The sequence below is a fragment of the Oxyura jamaicensis genome, chromosome 2 (genome assembly GCF_011077185.1).
Source record: "Oxyura jamaicensis isolate SHBP4307 breed ruddy duck chromosome 2, BPBGC_Ojam_1.0, whole genome shotgun sequence".
Classification (NCBI taxonomy): Eukaryota; Metazoa; Chordata; class Aves; order Anseriformes; family Anatidae; genus Oxyura; species Oxyura jamaicensis.
Window position 1 is genome coordinate 115,706,367 of NC_048894.1, and position 13,131 is coordinate 115,719,497.

General features: G+C 37.5%; 1 long non-coding RNA gene across 1 annotated transcript in view; it reads right to left on the reverse strand.

The window, feature by feature from the left end:
* The window catches only part of LOC118162804, a 28,329-nt gene extending 15,809 nt beyond the window's left edge, over positions 1-12,520 (reverse strand). The window contains exon 1 of the long non-coding RNA XR_004748640.1: positions 11,912-12,520. This is a non-coding gene — a long non-coding RNA (uncharacterized LOC118162804). The remainder of the gene's footprint in view (positions 1-11,911) is intronic.
* Between the last annotated feature and the right edge of the window lie 611 nt (positions 12,521-13,131).

Consider the following 13,131-nt stretch of genomic DNA (forward strand, 5'->3'; position numbering starts at 1 on the left):
TTATCAAATAGTTTTTTTTTTTTTTTTTTTTTTTTGTGTATGTGTGTGTGTGTGTGTGTGTCTGTGTGTATGTATGTGTGTGAATTGTTGCAAATATTACTTGCTAAATTTTGTGAGGGAGAATAAAACTTTCGGTACCTCTCTAGGCAAAGAAGAAAGCAGTGAGGGAAAGCAGAGATCTTGAGGACACTCTATGGGACAGCCATTGAGATGAATCTTCGACTATGTTCTTATAATTCCTGAGCGCCAAGTTAGGGTGTAACCCAGGTCTCTGTGTCCTGCTGAGGACAGGGTGGGGACTCACTCTTCAGATGTGTGTTTTAGCTCTGGCAGTGAGAACCTGGCAGGGATCACCAGCACCAACATGTCATTGATGGCATCCTGTCAACAGTTCTGCTGAGAGCAGATCCCAGCATGCCAAACCAGGCCAAGGGACATAACAAAATCCATCCGTATGTAGTTCTGGTTTTGTAAGATGAAATAGCACTGAACTCCTAGATAGTTCCCTGGGTGTATCTGTGGTAAGTGAAACTGCCCATTAGTCCTGGCTGCAACATTTTCTTGGATGAAAATGGGGCTACATTTGGCTTCTTGCAGTTAATCCGGATCAGAAGGTCAGGATTATCTGACTGCCTTCTTTTCACTGTTAAATCTCAAATCTTTAACAATGATTCAGCTCCCAGAACACTATACTAATTTGATACTAATCCATGAAAGGTCACTGCTAGCATAACAAAATCCCGTAATAGTAAAACAAGAATATTCAGTGGCATTTTACATGTACTTAGTGCTGTTAATCTAACATTTAGTGTCACTATAGATTCTATGGAGCAGTGAACTTTAAAACTAAGTCTTTTCCTTCCTTAATTCTTCTTCCTTATACTTTATACAAAATATAAATTCAAAACATCGAGAGGCCAATAGATGTACTGGGAATGCACTGGTAGTATAAAAATGATCCTTGATGAAATGCTATCTAATGAAATAAAACTGAAGCTCTGGGTCTTGATAACTGAGCCAGGAGGGTCTGTCACAGATGAGAGACTGAATAGCTGGCTTTTCCCCAGAGCCCTAGGAATCTTGAAAAACTATTCAAAGTAGAACTGACACGGATGTTGATTTCACTGAGGCGCTACAGGCTCAACAATCTCCATTTTATGAGAAATGTCAAAAAATGTTGGGTTTGGCCTGGTTCAGACCTAGCACTTCCAGATTTTCATCTTTACCTTTTCATGAGATTACTTTGTGCTTCCTGTGTAGCACATCTTCCAATAGACAGACAGAAGAAATTGCAGGCAGGACTGAAAACAGTTTTTATTCTCAAGTTCATTACATACCCAGCATGAAATACTTTACAAGGAGCTTATTTTCATAATACTTGGACCATTATTTGAATAAAAGAGTAAAGCCTTTCTTATATTCATGTTGAGAGAGTGACAGTCATTAAAATGAACAAGTGCCTGTTACCTACGAAGCAAGCCTTGGAGCAAGTCTCTCTCTGATCTAAGCATTTGAGTGAAGGAGGAGATGAGAAGGGGAATGATAATGAGAAACTGGATGCAAGTTAAAAAGCAGTTGCCTTTGGCATGTTTTTATTAATTTTTGGTTGATATTGGGGAAAAGGTTGGTGTGCTTAGTGAACTTTCTGTTCTTCTCAAAGTTTTGATGAAAACAGAAGTTATAGTAAATAAGTCTTGAAGTAAAAATTGGTCAGGCAATATTTATTTGAAGAGTGAAAAGTCATGCTCCAAATGTTTTTCAAACATGACTGCTCTTTGTAGTTATCCCATTGTAGTAACAATTAATATCCAAGTATTACAGAGCAGCACTCTGTGTTGTTGTGTGTGAAAAAAATGTCTATTCTGGCTGTTCAATAAAACCATTAAGAGAGAGAAAAAGCTGGTCACGTTGGGTTGTGTTCCTTACCTAACTCTGTGTTTTTGTATGGAGGAAAAGCCAGCTTTTCCCTCTGCAGTTGCCCTTGCCACAAGGTGTGACTATATCTGTTTTGAATTTTCTCCCAATATGTGCTAAATCAAAAGACAACATTTTGTTATTGCAAATGTACGGGATTTTTTTAAAGCAAACTTATTATGTCTGAACCTTCCTTCACTTTTGCTGCTTTTAAATTCACAGGTTACAGGTCACTGTAGTGGATTTCTGCTGTTACATGGCAGGAAATCCATTTATTCTTTTTGTGCTAGAAACCTCCTTGAAACATCTACAGGAACTCAATAACCCTACAGATCATCCAATAGAACAGGTCATTTCTGTCAGTACTGTGGGATTTCATTAGTGCCATAATAGATTTTATACTTTTTTGCTTATATGAAGTTTGCAATTGGTAATTTGGACTTGTACAAACAAGCAAACTAAATAAAATTTTCCTATTTTATTTTTTCTCAGCCTTTATTCCATGTCAAGCATCCCAGGTTTTGTGGTAATTAGACTACAAATAATAGTGTATGTCATGGGAGTGTGTTAGGTACATTACCCTTTCTTACCTGAAAAAACATATCTAAATTCTGTTCAGATGATAAGGAAAATGCTGTTGATCGTTCTTCCTAGCTGCCACATGTGGTTTACTGTTTTCAGAAGTTTTAGAAGAAATGGCAGGAGTGGTATGAACAGACACAAGTGCAAGAGGATGATCAAGAGCGGGAAAGAATATCTGAACACTAATTTTGCCAAATTATCTAGTATTGCCTGTAGCTCTGTTCCACAGAGGGATGCATTTGTGATACCCATCATATAAGCAAACATGCCTAAAATCAAAGTTTGCAATCTAAGAAGACAGGCAATTTATAAAATAGGAGGTAAGAAATATACAATTCATTACAATAAAAGTAGTGCAATTGGACTGCTATTAGTTTCACTTTAAAAATCAAATCAGATATACTGAGACACAGGATGGTCCTATTCTACACAGTTTTATCTACTGACTTTAGTGGGATAACATGAGAGATAAATCTCCTAGGAATCCTCAACAGAAACCAACCACTCTTCATTACAAATAAAACATCCAATTTAACATAGTACATAAATTATCCTGTGCTTTGTGTTAAATGGTAAATCAGAGACGACTTTGTAGAATCAAGAGCAGCTCTGAGGAGAAGGACCTGATGGTGCTGGTTGATGAGAAGCTCAACATGAGCCAGCAATGTGTACTTGGAGCCCAGAAAGCCAACTACATCCTGGGCTGCAGCAAAAGAGGCATGACCATCAGGGAAAGGGAGGTGATTGTCTACCTCTACTCTGTTCTTGTGAGATCCCAGCTGGAGTGCTGTGTTCAGCCCTGGGACCTCCAGCACAAGCAGGATATGGGCTTGTTAGAACAAGTCCAGAGAAGGGCCACAAAGATGATCAGAGGGCTGGAACACCTCTCCTGTGAAGACAAGCTGAGGGAGTTGGGGTTGTTCAGCCTGGAGAAGAGAAAGCTCTGGTGAGACGTTATAGCCTCCTTCCAGTACCTAAAGGAGGCCTACAGGAAAGCTGGTACAGAGAGTACAGTGATAGGACAAGGGGGAATGGCTTTAAACTAAAAGGGGGAGATTTACACTAGGTATTTAGAAGAAAATCTTTACTAAGAGGGTGGTGAGGCACTGGCATAGGTGTTCCAGAGAAGCTGTGGATGTCCTATCCCTGGGGGTGTTCAAGGCCAGGCTGGATGGGGCTTTGGGAAATGTGGGCTGGTGGGAGGTGTCCCTGCCCATGGCAAGGGATTGGCACTAGGTGGTATGTTCCTTCCAACCCAAACCATTCGGTGATTCTATGATTCTATGAATCAACAGAGTGATACTGGAGTTAAACTGTTTGGAGATTATATTTTGCCAGGTGAGATTGTTTCCTAAATTTCTAAATATTAGCATGTATTTATATTCCTTCAGTTCTAATTAAATGGGAATAGAAACTGAGTAGGGTATGTCATGTCTTGTAGTCTCTATGTAAACAAATCAAAGGCTTTATGGCATTTCCTTATATCAGACTTAATTCCTCTTTTTTTTTTTTTTTTTTTTCATTTGTTTGTTTGACTATGATTTTCATACCCTTTCTCCTTTTACTTTACTAAAAGGTGTGCATGACATTTTTCATATAGAAGAAACATTCTGAATTCTTGACAAAACCGTAAATACTGCACATAGTTAGAATGACAAAAGTACTGGCTGATCTGGAGACATGATGCAAAATGTTGCCATCTCAGCAAGGCATCTTGTTACAGGACTATGCTTAAGGATGTAGATTTATCAGACTTGCTTTCCTGATGTCAAAGACTCAGCACTAATATAATGTTATTTTTGCATTCATTCACATCTGTTTTTGCCTTCACTGGCATGTAATGGGGAACATGAGTAATAGTTCAGGACTTGATAACAATTCTACATTTTCTCAAAATTAAAGTACCATTCAACGGCCCCAGGTTGTTCCTCTCAGGAGGCAGTGGTCAATAAATCTGAGCTGCAGAAAAGGATATGCAGATGAATGCCTTACCTAGTTTGTACTTATGAAGGAAGACATACTTACACAGGTTATTTGACTTAATGAATCTGGTTAAATTATTAGGATCATATTATAAAATATACCATAATAGGAAATCTAAGGTTCATTAAATTCCTCTAACCTTATACTTGTTGATGTGTTTGCTCTGTCAGTTAGAGACAGCCTTTTTCAGGCTGCATCTCTGGTCCCCTGATCATTCATTCTAAATTAATGCTGTTTTTTCCTGTAGGAGAATGGAAGAATTATCTGTGTTTCAAGAGCATGGATACATACTATGTGAAGAGGAAATCTGTAAGCATCTTCTCAGCATATCTTTTGTTCAGGGAAGCCCCAAACATGTCTTATGCAAGTCACCGACCAGAGGAAGCTTGACTCTCTTTTCCCAAAGCAGCTGTTTTAGCACTTGTTCATTCTTTATTTTATGTATGGCTATTTCTCTTCAGTAACAGAAAAGTCATTTATCCAAGTGAACCGAAAAGACAAACAGAGGAAACCAGAAGGTTTCCCACGAGGTGACCGAGCAGCTTGCTGCTTTTTGGCATGACAGGTACACAGGAGAGTGCAGGTTCAGTAATAAGGAAGGTGTTATGTATGAAATTTTTTGACAAGAGGAAGCAGTTTCCTTAGCATGACAAATTTTGGCCATGGTGACACCTTGGTACCACTCACTTTCCTGTACTTCCTGGGCATAGGGCCAGGTATGGTTAGATAAGGATGTCTTTATGCCCTGTGTCCAACATGCCCATTTATTTCAATGCTGTTTATTAATTATAATGGCGTTATTAACTTTTGTGCTTTGCTTGTAGAGGAGGAGTTGATTGGTTTTCCTAGATGGTAATGAGTACAATAAATATATGATCATGCTATGGCCATGTGTATTTGAGAGCAGTAAATTGCTCATTAAAATTCTATTGCAGGAATTAAATTAGAAGACTATTCCCTTAGCCAAATAACAATGGCTATCACTTTTTAATCAAAACATATAATTTTATGGCTTATGAGTTAACTAATGGCTGAGGAGCCTGATTTGAGGTTGACACATAAATCTTAACACAGGTCTCTGGGAAGATCTTGGTTCATATGAGAAAAAAAAAAAAAAAAAATTTTGAAAAGTATGGATAGTGCCTTGTTTAGAATCAATAATAGTCACATTTCACTAATTTTAGGGGCAGAGTTGAAGACATATATCCAGATTTGTATCGTAATTGTGATTCTCCTTATTATAACCTTCTCTACTTGTTACCCTCTCATAACTTTCCTCCATTAACTAGGGGACAGAGATCTGTACGTTGATGTTTCAAGGATCCAAGGTCTGCCTGTGATATGGCCTGGCTGTACAGCCTTGGCTCAGACTGCTGAGAAAGTTGCTAAGTTGTGTGAAAGCTGTGAGAAAATCTGTGAAGACTTTCAAATAAGAGAGTTGAAATAAGAAAGGTGAAATTAGAAATGTAGGCAGGATTTTTGAGATGGGTCATTAGGAGCTCAATGATTCAAGAAGAAAAATATTGGTCTGGCAGGGTGTAAAATGCTAAACAGAAGAACAGGGTGGATCTAACAAGGATCTGCACAATTGTCAGTGCCATTGTTATGTCAGTGTTGATGGAACTGGTCAATGACAGAAGCTCACTGGTGAACAGCTCTCTTCCACAAAGCCATGGAAGCCAGCCAATCCCCTCCTCACTAGCAAAGTCTCTTTGAGTATCTTATTGCAGTAGAGAACACACCAATGCTTAGCCTAGTAGCTTGTGAAAGCCTAGCTAGCTTCTGTATGTGTTGGCTGACAAATCTCTGCTTTATCCTTTCAAGCACACTGCTTATGGAGCATCTTTGCAAAGTGCAGGGTGCCTGTGCAAACTTACCCAAAACATAGCAGTTGTGTTTGAATATTTAAAAATACACAGTACAGTATGAATACTTAAAAATATGTCCATATTTTTTTTAAGAGTGTAATGCAGATCTCTTATCTGTCTAGAAAAATATATAAGAAAACATGGTAGTTAGGTGACTATTTTATAAACCACACATTTTTCTGTAGAGGAAAATGCAAAGAACTAGGGTAAGCAGGTACAGCAGCTTGTGTACAGAAGGAAGGCAAGAACAAGATTGCCTGTGTGCAGACCAATAAATCCCAGTGTAATTTCTGGAGATGGGACTGAATGAACTAAGGAATGCCCTCATAATCCTTGGTTAAAACAGAAGTAGATGTAGATTATATAGGTGTAGCATATAGACTTGCTATACAGTACAAATATTTGCTTTCATAGCAGTTCTTTCTTTCTCTGACATTAAATCATACTTGTTTTTTGAAAGCCATTGCTTTCCAAAGACAACCTAGACAATTTCAAAGCCCATCAGGCTTGCTGAATGGTACTCCTTGGTGCAGCATGCAACATACTCTGAGGCCCAGGCCATTAGAGATGAGCTGCAAAACTCCAGTTGGAATGGTGATGGGTGGCACAAGATGTCTGGTCCAAGGCCACGCACACAGAGAAATTACAGCATTGCTCAAAGAAACTAGAGACCCTGAACCATGGCATTCATAAGTATATCATTTAGATCTTCCAGGGACCCCTCACAATCTGCAGCAATGCAGTTTTTGATTTTAGTTCCATGGTTGTTGAGAAATATGTGTGCGTGAATGCCTTACATTCATTATTATTTCACATTTCAGGAGCTGAGACCTGGAAACACCATTCTACCTACATAAGATACTCTCATCAGGTGACAAATGTTATGCCAAATACACCATATTTGCATACAAATGGAACTAGAGTCTCAGGCTGTCAGTACATCTGTGGTAACCAGAAAAGCATGAAAATCCATTTCCTAATTTGGAGGTCCATTAAACAAATGAGACATGACAATATTTGATTTAATTTGAAAATCAGAAAAAGAATCAAAACCTGAGACAATTGTAGATTGTCCTTAGTATTCAGAGGTGGAAAGAGGAGCCAATAGGTAGATCTGTGCCTTTGAATCAATCTTCTGCTTGTTTCTTCCTAAGCTTGTATGGCATTTTATGATTTGGAACACTTTTTAACTCATTTGCAAGTTGAACATTGGTTTAAAAAGGATGATTCTATAATAAAACTGTCTATAATAAAAATCAATGCAGATAGTGAATCGAAGTAATGGAAAAGATCTTACACTTTGGTAAATATCAAATGATTTCAAAGACAGATTGGCAAGAAATATGAATGAAATGATTTTAACTTGTTTACAGAGGTGTGAGTAGCATAAGGAGTTCTATGAAAAGTAGAAGAAATTGTTTCTGTCCTCCCTCCCCCAAACCCTGCCTTGATCTTTTTATAATGCTCTATATGCATTTGCAAGGAAGCTGCACTGTTGCTGAAGTCTCTTGTTCTATTAAAATCTGTAATTAAAATAGAGTTGTAGCAGTGTTAGCTAATGAGAGTGTGTCTTGTCTCTCAGGCAAGCTCTCACCAGAGCATGAAGGCTCCAGGGCACTGTGCTCTAGGGACAATAAGTGGCTGCCAAGCTGTCTGGAAATCCAGATTTTGTCGTGGGAAATTCTGACATTCTGTAATGTTTTCATTCTAAATAATAAAACTTTATGTGTCTCTCAGTAGATAAATTTTCCAGAGAATTTGGATCTGGAAACATCTAAATGATAATGCTAAAATGCTTCCTTCTCCCTAGTTACGTCCAAATGCTTAATTCTGGTAATGCCTGCTGTAAGGACACTAACTCTGAATTTCCACCTACAACACAGAATTTAAGATTTCAGATGGAACTATAGAGAGAAATCAATACTAAGCATTGTTTTGAGTTTGAATAAACCTGATAATTTCCCACCAGAAGCATACTCTAAGTGAACACTTCATTTTTTGACCAAACAACATTTTGCAATAGTCAGTTGTGCTGTAAAAATAGACATTTAAATAGTTCTGTTTGTTATTTCTTAATTTCAGTGTCATATTACACAAGTCAGCACTATGAAAAGTTCTATTATTTCAGCATACAGGAGTTGTTAATATCTGTTGTCTTTGCTTGTTATTGCATTTTCTTTTTTAATAGAAAAGGAAAGTCAGAAACTAAATACAATCAAAATTCAAACTGCCTTTAAACCACTAGAACAATTACAAACTCATACAGCATATAAGTGATATACATAAACAGAATCACTCTAGGATGAAGTTTAATGTAGTTTACATTCACCATTAACCTTAATATCTGGACCATGATTCTTCTCTGCTCCCACAGCTTACCCATATTATTTATTTATTTTTTTAATGTTGAGGCTGGTTCATCATAGAGAGATGAAAGATCATATCGGAGATCATTATAATTATTATTTATAGTGTGTTTTGTTGTTGTTTATTTGTTTGTTTGTTTTGAAAGAGAATAAGGGACAAACAACTGTCACATACATGGGAACATGGGACTTTTTTCTGTCCCTTCTCTCCCTGATTCTGGATTTTATCTACGCAGCCCCAGCAGGAAATCTTTGCCCTTTCAGAGCTGAGCAGGAAAATCAGCCAATTACCAGAGCTCTGCTGGTGTTTATAACGTATGTTGTGTCTACAGGAGAATGAAACAAAAAACATGCATGAGCACAACAGAACACAAAAGCATATGGTATTCAGATTGAAGATAAGGGAGTTGATGATGAGAGCTTCATTAATGCTAATAAGAAGAGTGTAACTGCATTGCCGCATGTTGTGTTGCATATGTATGCTTCAGAGGCAAATAAACCTCATTTCAAATCTAATGAGTAGAGTCCTCAGACTGACATAAAAAGTTATTCCATTGCTCAAATTATTTTTGTTACTTCAATTATTTTGTTATTATTGTTGTTTTTATTAAAAAGTTTGGTAGAAATTTAAAGGGAAGAAACACTTTGGGGAGCCAGAGATGAAATATGACGGGATCATAGATTTTTTTTTTTTTTTTCTTAAATATTGAAGTTCAGGACATACTAATATTACCAGCGGTATGAAAATAGTAACAAATATAAATATGGCAAATTTTAGCTGCAATTTCTCTTGAGAAAAAATAAGTTTTTATCTTCTGAAAAGGACAAGGGCAGTGTTCAGTAAAATTATGATTGGGACACAACTGGGACACGATAGGGAAGAACTGTGACATCCTTACATGTAATATATCCTTACATGTAATTATATTTTAAAATAAGGTGTGGGTTAGTATACATGTAATTATATTTTAAAATAAGGTGTGGGTTAGTACTTTAGAAAGCAGCAACTTGCCTGTACAAGGACCCACAGGCTCAGAGCCTTTACCTGTTAAATAGGTATACAGGTAGATAATATTCAGTCATTCGCCATATCTGTTAATGAAAATTATTGATTTCTTGTTTAAACTAATAAATCAACTATAAATTCCTATTAATTGGTTTATTATCCAAGAGCCCTAATAGTAATAGAAACACACAGTAATATTTCATTTTGTTAAGATATCGTGAAAGAAAGTATATAGTATCTGTTGAATCAGGTACAATAGAATTTGGACAATGTCCAACCAAGAAAATGAATTGTGGTACCTGCCTGAAGACCAGACACTCATTCACAGTAACTTTTACATAGATTGTCTGGTTGTAAATTGTTGGGTCCTTGGAGCATGCCTGTCTTCCTTCCTTTGTGTTTGCACAAAGACAAGTAAATGGAGAGATGTAGCTCATACCAGGTCTTGCAAAATGAAAACTGTTAGGATCCCTGTTAGGATGGTTCTGTCACCTAGGTGTACAGCCTACCATGGTGTTGATATGTATCCAGAGGGAGCACTTTCGAGGAGGAAAATGGTAGCAGCATGGTTGTTCCCATTATTATGATTGAGGAATACATGGACATTTTTACATGCTGTCATTCCAAAATTTTGTGACATTTCTAACCCAAGTGCCTTATGCAAAAACTGAGTCTACAGTTACTCACGCTAAAGGCATGGGGACAGGAAACTAGTTCAAGAATTGACAGATAACTAAGGCATGTTGTTGGATTAAATGAATAAGAAAATAATTTTATTGCTAGCATGCTTTCTGGGATGGTTTCTGCTCAGGGTAAGTAGGCTTTCTCACGCTATACCCAGGTGTGGTTTTGGGGCTGACATGGACCAGGGTTTATATCCACAGGACAGTGTAAATGAGGCAACATGCTCTGGGAAGAAGATGGTATAGTTGTATGGTTACAAAACATGCCATGCCCCTCCCCAGAGAACAGACTCAGATCTATTCTATTTATAAGTAAGAACTGCCTGTGATCTCACTATAGCTCCTCTTGCAGGTGGCAGCTGACCTTAAATGACATGCACTCTTTAATGGATCGTGCATATGAAGCAAGCTTTCTTTTCTCTCCCACTTTATATCAAATGTTATGAGCTTTTTTTTAGGAACTGAGGACCTAATGCAAATTTGGGCAAGAGGATAAGTGAGAACAGGTGCTGATGAACATGCCCTGGATTTAATTTTGAATGGTCTGCGGTGGGAGAAAAGTGGAAAGGTTTGTTGCCAAACTCAACAGCTCCTGTGTATTCCAAGGACCTGAAAATATTTACTCCATAGTGATAACATTACAGTCAGACAAGACCATGGAGAAAAAGGTAAAGCAATTGTATTTTGAGATGGACTGAACTTTGTACCCCAGCAAGTGCTATGACTCATCATGCACTAAGCAGTGCAAATCTACCTTTATTTTTTATTATTATTATTTTTTATTTTTTTTTTTATTTTTGAGACAGAAATGATGATAAAACCTTTCATAAATTCTAAGCACATGTAGGTACATGCATATACACATAGTTTATTTTAAACATAAATATTATAGAGATATGCAGTAGATGTTTCACAAGTAGTTAAATAGGTCACAATTACTCTGACCATAATAATCCTTTCATTGCTCTTTCATAAACAGCTCACACATCACCTGCAAACTTTAAAAGAAAATATTTGGGACTCTCTTATGGTGAAGGATGATTTACTTGGTTATGTCTCTTAATAGAAAGTATACAAACATAATTTATGTGCATGGCCGTGACAAGAGATTTTGAACAGAAAACACTCTATTGTAGTGACATGAATCTGCCAGGATGTTCTGTAGTACCTGAATAGCATGTAAATTCTGATTCTTACTTTTTTTTTTTTTTTTTTTTTTTTTTTTTTTCATGAGACATTCAGAGAGGGAACAACATAACCGAAAAGAGAGTATTAAGAATCTTACACAAGCTAAATTGCAAACAACAGGGAAAACCTGAGACAGAATAATTAAACAGTCAACAGAACTGATAATTACTTTAAAACAAAACAAAACAAATTGACATTTATTGAAGACAGTAAAAATCAGACAGAGGTAATGAATTGGAAGTTTTGCCTATGGCACCATATACTAATAAAAAAAAATATTTTTCCTTTCAGAACATCTTTGGCAACGTTAGAAACTACTACCTTGAAGTAGTCTGCCTTTTTGTATGTCACTGTGAAGTGAGAGCGTATGACTGAAGATGACCTGTTGAATCCCTGGGTTCAGTCCTACGCAGTTGTGGATGAGAAAAACAGGGTCATGTTGCATTTCCCCGTTGTCTGTGGTGCTGCCCTTGACCATGTGGCCATGCATCACAGTCATTGCAGAAAACATCTCGTGGATTGCTTCTTTCCCATTTGGCTGTGCCACAGCTTTTTCTTACGTTTCTTCTTGGCTTTCATTTCCAATTTCAACTAACAACATGTAACAACCGTCACTGTTAGGTGATCAGCTCTACCCTTCACCTTTGCGATATTGACAGATTTAGGCAGAGCTTTGAACTGCAGATTAAAAGGAGAGCTCTATGTCCCAGCACTGCAGAGTTACAGATGAATGAAAATACTGTAAACAGGGTGGAGAAATGTGCATTAAACTGTCATTACACTTAATGAAACAGAATTGGCTTTGGGAAGAAGATAAATTATCAGAGGTAAGGGTTGTGCCCGTAGAATACAACGGAAATACGGTATGTAAAGGCATATTTCACATCTACAGAAGTGTCTTAGCATGGGGAATCACAGAAAACAGGTCTGGAAGGGATCCGAGAAGGTCAGTTAGTCTATTCCCTGCTCCAAGGCTAAGCTATATTAAGGATAAGCTGCTCCAAGGATAAGCTATATATAAATCATTCCTGACAGACGGCTGTGTTATGTCCTGATAAAAAAAACGCCAGTGAGGGAGACACTACAACTCCCCAGGCAGTGTACTCCATTACCCAACTATCTCACCATTGGAGAGTTTATCTATTGTCACAGTGTAAGCCCCTGCTTCTTTTCCTGTCACTGCTTGATAGAGGGAAAAAAAAAAGTTTTATTTTCTTTTTCTTTGCAGCAAGCACATGCACAGCACCACATTCTCAGGAGAATTGCTCTACATAGAGACTGTGATATAGGCCATACTCTTCTCAGAGTTTTAGCAAAGTGGGCCTACTCAGGAATTAAACTCATGTAATGAGTTACATATCTATAGGTATGTTACTGAAAAGAAAGCTAAAATATGAATTTAAATTTTGCTAGTGACTCTCCTGTGGGTATTTTTAGCTATGTCTACACAGGCTACATGCACATAGGTACTCTGTACTCACTCTGCCCTGGCCTTAGACCAGGAGTTCATGAGCTAAGTGTGATTGATCAAGTTAGCAGGA